The sequence below is a fragment of the Teleopsis dalmanni genome, chromosome 2 (assembly GCF_002237135.1).
Source record: "Teleopsis dalmanni isolate 2A chromosome 2, ASM223713v2, whole genome shotgun sequence".
In the NCBI taxonomy this organism is placed as follows: Eukaryota; Metazoa; Arthropoda; class Insecta; order Diptera; family Diopsidae; genus Teleopsis; species Teleopsis dalmanni.
Window position 1 is genome coordinate 245,903,410 of NC_051847.1, and position 10,136 is coordinate 245,913,545.

Sequence of the window (10,136 nt, forward strand, 5' to 3'; positions counted from 1 at the left end):
AGGGGTGGCATTGCAAAGATAACAAGTACTACAAGATCTATTTTCAGTTAATACATTTACGACTGCTCCATCAATCATTGTTAAATACATTTTGAAATGAACTTCAACATCAAAGTTGTCAATTTTGAAATAATATGGTTCAAGTTTGTCGATTTGCTGAGACAAATGTTTTTCTGTAGATTGTATTAAATTTCGATTTTCTTTCATGAATATAAATTTTATTGGCCGGCAGTACATTATTGAAGAAGGAGTTTTATTTTCCCATACGAGATCATTGTTGATATTATTTGTCATTTTAAGTGGAACGAACCCCACAATGAACATGAACTCATCGGTAGCGTTTTCATTAGGAAATGTTTGTTTATATGTACTATGACCTGAGCTGCCATCAAAACCCCATTTACATTCTAATAAAATTTTCATACTGCAATTAATTTTGTTTAATGCTAATAAGCTTTTAGCTGTTACATTAAGCAAAGTTTGGAACGGCACTTCTGCTGAAGATTCCGACACAAAAATAGGATTAGGTAGCAATTCTTCCTTTGCTTTCTTTATAAGGTGGTAGCTTGGAAAGCAATCAGGATGCATAGCATTTATCACCGACCGCAAAATATTATATTTTCTTACCGATAAATCTAAATCAAAACACAAAGCGATAGCTTTATTTATCGATAAGCGTTTAATTTCATCTGTATAATTTAAACGTTTTGCAGCATGTGTAATTTCTTCTGGTGACTTCAATGATATAAGTTTTTCAACTTTACGTCTTTTTGTTCTATCACAGCTTTCAACATACGATTTTACAGGACGGCCCTTATTATTATATGCGTTATTACTTATTTCATTTTCACTTCTTAGAGGCTCCAAGGCAGCAGTTGTTGGTTCCTAATTTTGTGATATTACTTCAAGTTTCAGCAACAAGAAATAAAAATGTACTTACGTCTAAACATTTGCAGTCATCGTACCTAAACTCAAAATCAAGCCAGGCGGAATTCTTATTAATAAATTTAGTTCTCATCCTCGAACTATGTAACCACTTTCTTTTTAATTGTATTTCAAGAAAATTGATTTTCTTTTTGAGTTTTTGACTATTTAATTGAAAACCAACTCTTTTCAAAACAAATTCCATCATAATATTTATTTTTTCAACACGATTTTTTTCTGTTTCTGTAAGCCATAACTCAAAAAGTTCTTTAATTTTAATAATTGGTGCCACTGAAAAAATCACATTTCATTAAAAGTGGCAGCTAGATGCAAATAATTTTTAGATATTCTTTAAGTACATACTTGAATAAGTAATTTGTCAAAAAATTAGAAATATAAATTGATATAATTTTGAGAAAAAGACTTTTAAAGTTTAACTTTTATGAACTGATCACGCGCGCGAATTTACTTTTTTAGAATAACGGTAAAATGAAAATAGGAATCAAAACAAAATAAATCAAAGTGTTAACGAACTTACTAAATTATATATTTTACTCATATATGCATTTTATGCAGAGTTGTACCTAAAAAAAACTAATATATGGCTTGAAAGTGCATTGCTATAAACTTAGGTTTTTTCAAAAAAAAAATTAAGATCTAATTAGAGTGACTTTGATGAGAAGATGTGGTCCCATGCATAGAAATTTTTGAAAAATATTTCAGATTTTTCTTAGTAGAAGTATTACCTATCAATATGTAAACCGCTTTTCCAATTCCAATAACCTTCATTTTTTATGATTTTTGTCCGCACTCGTTACACTGTGCGACGCTGTCTACTTTTAGACATGCCTTATGTTGGAATATAAATCAGCACGTTCTGCATAGGTTGAGCCTTTGGACTCACAACATCTTGTATGAACAAAAACTCCGTTACGGACAGCAGCGAAAAAACCCAACCGTTCGTGTACATTAGCTAAACAGAACTCCTCTGATTTAACTCTTAAAATTATAATAAAATGACACGGTATGTTCAATCTGTCTCATCAGATTTCGTTGATCATTTAAACAAAGAGAGTTTACATTAAGAGAGTTTGTAGTTTTTATACAACTGGCGCGTGAATTATATGAATAAAGACACAATACTTTAGTTTTTGCGACTTCATTATTAAATGTGAATCTTAAGACTAACCTATCTCTAATATTTTTCCCTTTATATATAGGGAGGATTCGAATTATTGAATCCTAATAAGATGCTTCCCTGTTTGGTTAGGCCAAACAACGATAATAAAATATTTAGGATGATAATAAAACCTTTCGTTGTTTGGTTAGGCCAGACAACGATAATAAAATATTTAGAACAATGGTGAAAATCTTTAGTTGTTTGGTTAAGCCAGACAACGATAATACAAATGTTTAGAATAATATAATGTTTAGATAATTAATCTTGCTGGAATTGCAAGAAAATGCAATTTCAGCTTTAGTTATTTTAGGCGCTGTAATCAAAAAATGGTTTTAGCGGAAAATGGGTGTCAGGTTTCGTCTGTGACGTAACTCGTGTATAAATTACTTATTTTATTTATTCGTAGTTTTTATATAATTATTTAATTATTGTGACTGCACTGCACGACTGCTGCTGCTGCTCGTTTACCACTATTTCTAACTGCTTCTACACCACGTTTTGTAACTGCCTCCGCTCCACGTTTTGTAAGAAGTTCGTTTAGTAAGAAGCTGGTTTAATAAGAAGTTCGTTTAATAAGAAGCTCGTTCAGTGAGAAGCTCGGTGGTGATAACTTATATATTGATTTCACATGAAATATGTACCTGCATCTCTTTCTCACTTTGCCATGCTGTAATCGAACTTCGTTTGTGTGTATTGAAAACATTTTTCGTTTGTAGTAAACGAAAAACAAACGTTTATTTGTTTGTACCAAATAAATTAATTATAACTGTCTATTCATTTGTCACAACTACATTTCAAACGAAATTTATTTGCAATCATAAAAGTAATTTATTTGTTCCAAACGTTTCATGAACGAACTAATTTTATGAGTGTATATATCGCGAACCACGTAAGGGTTTATATTGATAAACGTTAACTTCAAGATGAGATATTTTTATTAGTGTCCATCCACTATCTTTTTCTTGAAATTCACTCATTTTTGCTATTATAATAACACATTGATTTTCATAATGTGTAATTATATCATTTTTAGAAAAATGAGCATCAATTATCATCATTTTTGTCTGATGTGACTTTAATTCAATTTTACAATCCACTTCATTGTCTTTAACAAGCATATAATTGCAAAAAAGTTCAAAATTAAATTTAATATTAATGTCTTTTTAATACAATTTCCAATATATTACAAATATCATTAATAAAATTTTTAAAAAAATTTTCAACAATTAAATCGTTTTCATTACCGTTTTTGAAAACATATTGATTAAGAATACACATTAATTAATTTTATAAGGTTGATTTTATTTAATTTTAAAGTTTTTCAATTGTAACAAATAAAAAGCCACGTGCACACACCCAAATACCACGAATAACAACCAAGCTAAAAATGTCTCTACAAAAGGGTGGTGTTACAATGCATTTCGCTTTTTTTGAACAAATGTTCAAAAAGGTGCAATCCCAATGTACTGTGTATTTGGTTCACGAACACATATGTTTCAAACTTTTTACATCTTTGTCTACTTGTTCACTTGAAACATTATTTTTAAGTTTTTATGTTTTTAACACGTTTTCTTTACACATATTACAATAAATAACATCATGTTGCGATTGTTTATGTTTTAAAAGCTCGTTTAGGTTATAAAATTTTGATTTACATACATCACACTGAGGATGTTTTAATTTTATATGTCGTTTTAATGACCTATTATGTTTGAACTCCGATTTACAAATTTCACAAACAACATACACTATTTTTAATTCTTTTTATAATTTTATTTATTTTTCAAATACAAATTTATAATTATTACTATTAGTCATAACCTTCTTGATTGTATATCCTCCAGCGTTTAAGTACTCAATAGTTTAATCGCTTAATTCATTATGTTTTGTTGGAAGAAAAGCCACATTTTCTTACAGCTCAAGCAAAATCTTCATCCCAAATTTTGTGAATTTCCGTCCTGCACTGATGATTTTAAAAGCCATTGCCACAGGAAAATTAGATAAGGACATTATTGGTTTTTTAAAGTCCGGTGTTCAATTCATTTAACACTTTATTATTATTATTAATTTTATTTTTATTCATTTTTTAAATTAGTATTTTAATTAGTATTTTAATTATTATTGTTCGATGTGTAAGAACGAAACTTGAATAATAACTTTCTCGATAACACACAGCCTTTTTATACTTTGAGAAAACGTGTCAAGTATATAGTTACGTGGTTGCACGCTTATAAAATTGAAAAAAACACAGATATTTCATTGTAACGGGATTTCTTTATTTATTTTTTATTATTATTTTTTTTTTTTTTTGATAGATTTTACAATTACATTAACTTAATTTAAATTTTTCCAAAAATTTTCAATTTAATTTAAAGTAAGGCAATAAAATTTTTAGTTTTAATTTATTTCCAATTGTAATTTACAAAATTTTTATTTAAGTTTTGATTTTCACAATGTTTCAAATTTTTGTAATCTTTTACAAAAATTAACTGAAAGGAAAATAAATAAAACTACGATTAGAATAACGGATGGAGACACTTGTGTTCTTTGACAAATTCTGAAGTTAACATAGATGATCCTAGGTTTTATACCCTCAATAATAGTGTCAGAAATTGTATGAAAAAACAAACACAATTATTTCCACACACGCAAAAGTTTATGTATTTATTTAATTTACGAAAATTAGACTAGAATAACTTATAAATTACTTATATTTCGCGAAGCCAAAAAAAGCGTGCACACTCTGTCAGTATCCAAGTAAGAAGGAAGAGAAAGAAAAAGCAAAAACGAAGCCAAAATTATTGCTTGCCAGATGTTAACATGCCACTGTCAAAAACTACAAAATGGGTGATGCCATATCGCCTGGTTGCTGTGCCAAATCTCAAACATCCTCCCCGGCTGGACGAGTACGTTCAGAATGCTCCACAAGCCTGCATATCTTTTGGATAGGTCGCATGCATTCGTCTGCTGAATGCTTGATCGTGACTACTCGTACCAAACCATCTTCGCCTGGGTGAAGTTTAATCACCCTGCCAAGCCGCCAATGTGTTGCTGGTAGATTCTCGTGCCGGATAACCACGACATCGCCTATGTTGATGTTGTCACCATTCTGATGTCATTTGGAACGTGGTTGCAAAGTTGAAAGATATTCATTATGCCATTGTCGCCAAAAATGCTGTTGCATTTGCCTTAATTGTCGCCAGTATGATAATTTGTTGCTAGGTACCTTGCCAATAGGTTCATCTGGCACTGCCAACAGAGATCTGCCAATTAGGATATCTGCAGGTGATAGAGCCATCTTGTCGTCACAAGTGTCATGCAATGGTATAAGTGGACGTGAATTCAAGCAAGCCTCGATATGTAGAAGACTTTATTAAGATTGTAGCAAAAAAAATACAAAACATGTTCTCATTACAATGTAATGTATGTTTACTAAATATATGGCAGGATCGCCATGTAATGTATGTTTACTAAGTATATGGCAGGAGCGCAATGTAATGTTGTGCATATACCGAATATGTATATTTTATGAATTTATTTCGAATATTATCTTAGCTCTCCAGCCGCTTATTATATCCTTTCAGCTCTTATGCCGTATAGGATATTGTTCTCATCAGCTATTATGCCGTACAGAACTAGATACCAATCAATCATTAAGAAGACAAGTGTGTTCTTTGATCTTTGAATTAAGTCTGGTTTATTAGGCAAAATATTCCGGTGTTTATACCGTTTAAAACTTATGTACTAACAATGTTTCAAATTTCTTATGTACTATAAATAATCCATTAATATTCTAGCATACTCATAATGAGTGTTTATCATTTGTTATATTTAACATTTCTTATAATTATATTACTCTTCCCTAAAAAATTTGGGTTACAAGTGTCGATAGTGTGAACAAGTGTCGATAATGACGATAATTACCAACAGTGTCGATGTCAGTCACTACCGACAGCGGCGATAATGTCAATGTTACTAACACTGTCGATAATGTAAGTAATAAATCCATAAAATCCATAAAATCCGTACATAAAATACACAAAAAAAAGCATAAATTCATAATATACAAAATATATAATAAAAGCAACAAATACGCAATAAACATAACAAAAAAAATAAAAATGTTAAAATTACAATTAAAATACAAAACACTCAGTAAACAAACAATAGAATTATAAAAAATACAATAAACATATAAAGCAAACAATAAAAATATAAAACATTCAACAAATATCTAAAACACAAAAAAATATAAAATGTACAATAAAAACATAAAATATACAATTCAAATATAAAATATGACCTATGACCTGTCATCATTCATGTCACCTGTCAAGTCAGATATGACATGTCAGTTCAGATATGACATGTCAGTTCAGATATGACATATACCAGTACATTTTTTATATCGGTATATATTTTACACCGTTACTTTTTTACACTAGTACATTTGTTATACCAGTACGTAAACATATAAATATATATATATATTATACATAGAGTCGATAATTTAAACAAGTGTCGATAATGTATGCACGTGTCGATAATACAATCAAGTGTCGATAATGTAAACTGTGCTGTGCACGAGCTTCGTGGATTCGGCGTGGATTTTATGATTATTAAATTATTTGATCATGTTGTAATTCTGAAACTAGCAATACCTTATGACCTATGATATTGTATACCGAATAAGGTAGCAATAATAATAATAGAAAAAAAATATTTAAATAATTTCAAAACGCAAAATGTATAGTTTTCAACCGGAGCTATATTATTTCACAGCACACGATGCAATTTCAAAACAGTTGTATGGTTCTCAGCCGAAGCTATATTATTTCACAGCACACGATGCAATTTCAAAACAGTTGTATGGTTTTCAGTCGGAACTATATTATTTCACAGCACACGATGCAATTTCAAAACAGTTGTTTGGTTTTCAGCCGGAGCTATATTATTTTACAGCACACGATGCAATTTCAAAACAGTTGTATGGTTTTCAGCCGGAACTATATTATTTTACAGCACACGATGCAATTTCAAAACAGTTGTATGGTTTTCAACCGGAGCTATATTATTTCACAGCACACGATGCAATTTCTAAACAGTTATATGGTTCTCAGCCGGAGCTATGTTATTTCACAGCACGGAATGTTATTTTCCCTGGTTATTCCCGAGTATTGTTGGTTCCATGAAGAGCAAGTGATACTATACTCGGGTGTCAGCGTGTATCTTTTGTGCAGGGTGTTCATAGAGTACTTGTAAAAGCCTTCTATGTACTTCCTTCATCTGACAACTGTTAAAGCTCTCAGACTGGTACACTACACCTCACCTATAGTTTGCACCGTTCTCCCGTTGTCAGGCACAACAAGTGACTTGCTGTCCACTTAGCATCTACCACTCCGTCACTAAACCCGATCTGTAACGTCCAATGGTCGTCAAAAGAAGAGCGAATAATATTTTCCCAATTTTTCCAACTCCGTCACCAAAAGCCCGATCTGTAACATCCAACGATCGTAAAAAGAAGAAGGAATTTCAGAAAAACATCGCCTTTTATATGTAAGCATTGTTTTTGCATGTTTACAATTTGCGCCCCTGCTTATTGTTTTTCAAGTCTTTCTGTGCGAAATTATTTTTGGCTGTGTAGGGCTTGTGTTCATGCTTATTATTTGCACAAATAAGTTAATACCGCCTGATATTATGTAACCCTAATTTTCGTGCGGGAAAAATTGGGTCATTACAATATATATATTGTAATCGTTACAAAATAATAATTGTTACAATCGCCGATATTTATTGGCGTTTCTCATTTTATTAAAGATTGCTATTTTTAAAAATAAAAGCAACGATTGTATAGTTGGAGAACTTGGTGCGCTTCTTATGAGTGCATTTCTTGTTATGATTTTTATTTGAATTTTTACTTTCAACTTAACCTAGGTACATAACGACGCAGCGTATGTACTTTCTTATTTAGTAAATATTTTATAATTATTATACCATATATTGGTGTTATTTATTTTAATATTTTGTATGTAGTTTTATTTATATACAAAACGGCGCAGCGTAAGTACTTTAATATTTAATAATTTATTGCTAAGTAAGCGTCTTCGATTCCACTTGTCTCGAGTATGTTTACTGTTGATGTTGTTGTATATGCGGTCAATGCCTGGCAAGCATATGGTTAAATCGAAGGCAAAGTGCCGCCGATATGTGTGGTGTCAAATTCCTTGTGTGGAATTGTGCATTTGTTTGTAAACAATGCAATGCGCTTGGAACCAATTAGTGTATTTGTATATAATTACGTGGTTGCACGCAAATAAGTGAATTAAAGTTATGAAATAAAAACAAAAATGGAATTTTGTATTTAATTAAATTTTATTTATTAAACGTAGTCAATGAAACCTTTTTTTCTTCAAATTTTCTTATGTTAAATTTTAATATATGTTATTAAATAATTTTAATATTTCAATTTAAATATTTTATCTTTAAAATATTTATTTTACTAATTTTCACTTTCAATTATTCAATTTCAAATTTAAAATAGATGTACTCTTTGACAAAACTATTTAAAGAAACGAATGAGACACTTGTAATCTTTAACAAATTCTAAAGTTAACAGGATTGATCTTAGGGTTTTATACCCGGTTTAACAGAGATAAATTCAAGCTCTCAAAAGCTATATTTTGGAGCTTTGAATTTTTGTATTAAAACAGCTTAAAGTTTCTGTTCTAACAGAAAGCTTAATGTTGTTTAAAAGTTACTGTAAGGTAACAGAAAGTTTCTCTGTTGTTAGCATGACAACTCAAAAGTTTGCTGTTTATAACATAGCGTCACTTTTAAGCTCTTACTTAAAATTATGCTATGATCAGCATTGGGTACAGTCACTTAATGCTGTACAAAGACTTTTGTTGATCATACGATCATGTACTCAAGGTTTGTTTACAATAGCTTTTATTTTGTTGAAGCTATTGTATGGTCACTTAAGGAAGGGGTTGTTACTTTGTAACAATGTTTAATGTGAAAAACGTGTAGCGTTTTTTACAATGTACGGGATAAGTGGAATTTTCAAACAGTTCTGTGTGGTCGTTTGGGTATTTAATTTATGTTTATTTACGTTTGAAGTATAAGGAATTTTTATTGAACTTTATGATGTGACCAATTTTTATGCAACAATGTGATTGATACATTGTGGCAATAGAGAAATATTAGCATCTATGCTAATATGTAACTATATACATTATAATATCCAATTTCTGGATATATATATGTCATCAATATATGTAACCTTATATTACGGAATAATTATAATAACTCAATAACTCCGTGCTTATTCTTAATTACTAGGACATATAAGTTAAATGTTCTTTTTTAGTTTAAATAAATTACGTGTTGTTTCTTCGGAGTCTGAAGCAGGAGAGACCGAGCGCACTTTTGCGAAGTTGGGAGATACCGAAGCCAAACGGGACTTTTCCAGACAAACAAATGGAAATCCCGTTTGGTAGCAACCATGCGTTCGAACAACATCGCATGATTGCTCCGTTAATGAAACTAAGCACAGGGCCGAATTTTGGGGTACGCGAGAGTTAACTTATATATGTCATGAACATATTGTAATATTATGTCAGGATGTAATATTTAAATTGTACCATTTAAACGTGCTGCAATGTAATAATATGGTGGCAGGATTGCCATCTAATGCCAGGATATTGGCAGGATATTATTCTCAAAAATTATAATTTTATTTAAGCCCAATTTAAATTCGACCTAACAATAGTTAAGTATTAATCTGAGCTCTTCAGCCGCTTATTAGTATTACTAAGCTCTTTAGCCGCCTTTTAGTTATTACCAGCAAGAATGCCGCTTATAACTTGAGATTCAATGAAAGAAGTCTAAATGAATCTAAAGAGAATCTAAATGAATCTAACTTTATTCCGAAAATGTTACACTATTTATACAAAAATTATTTTATGTACTAAACTTATTATTTAATTTCTATATGTTCATGAGTAACCAATCAATGCATTCGTACCTCCCA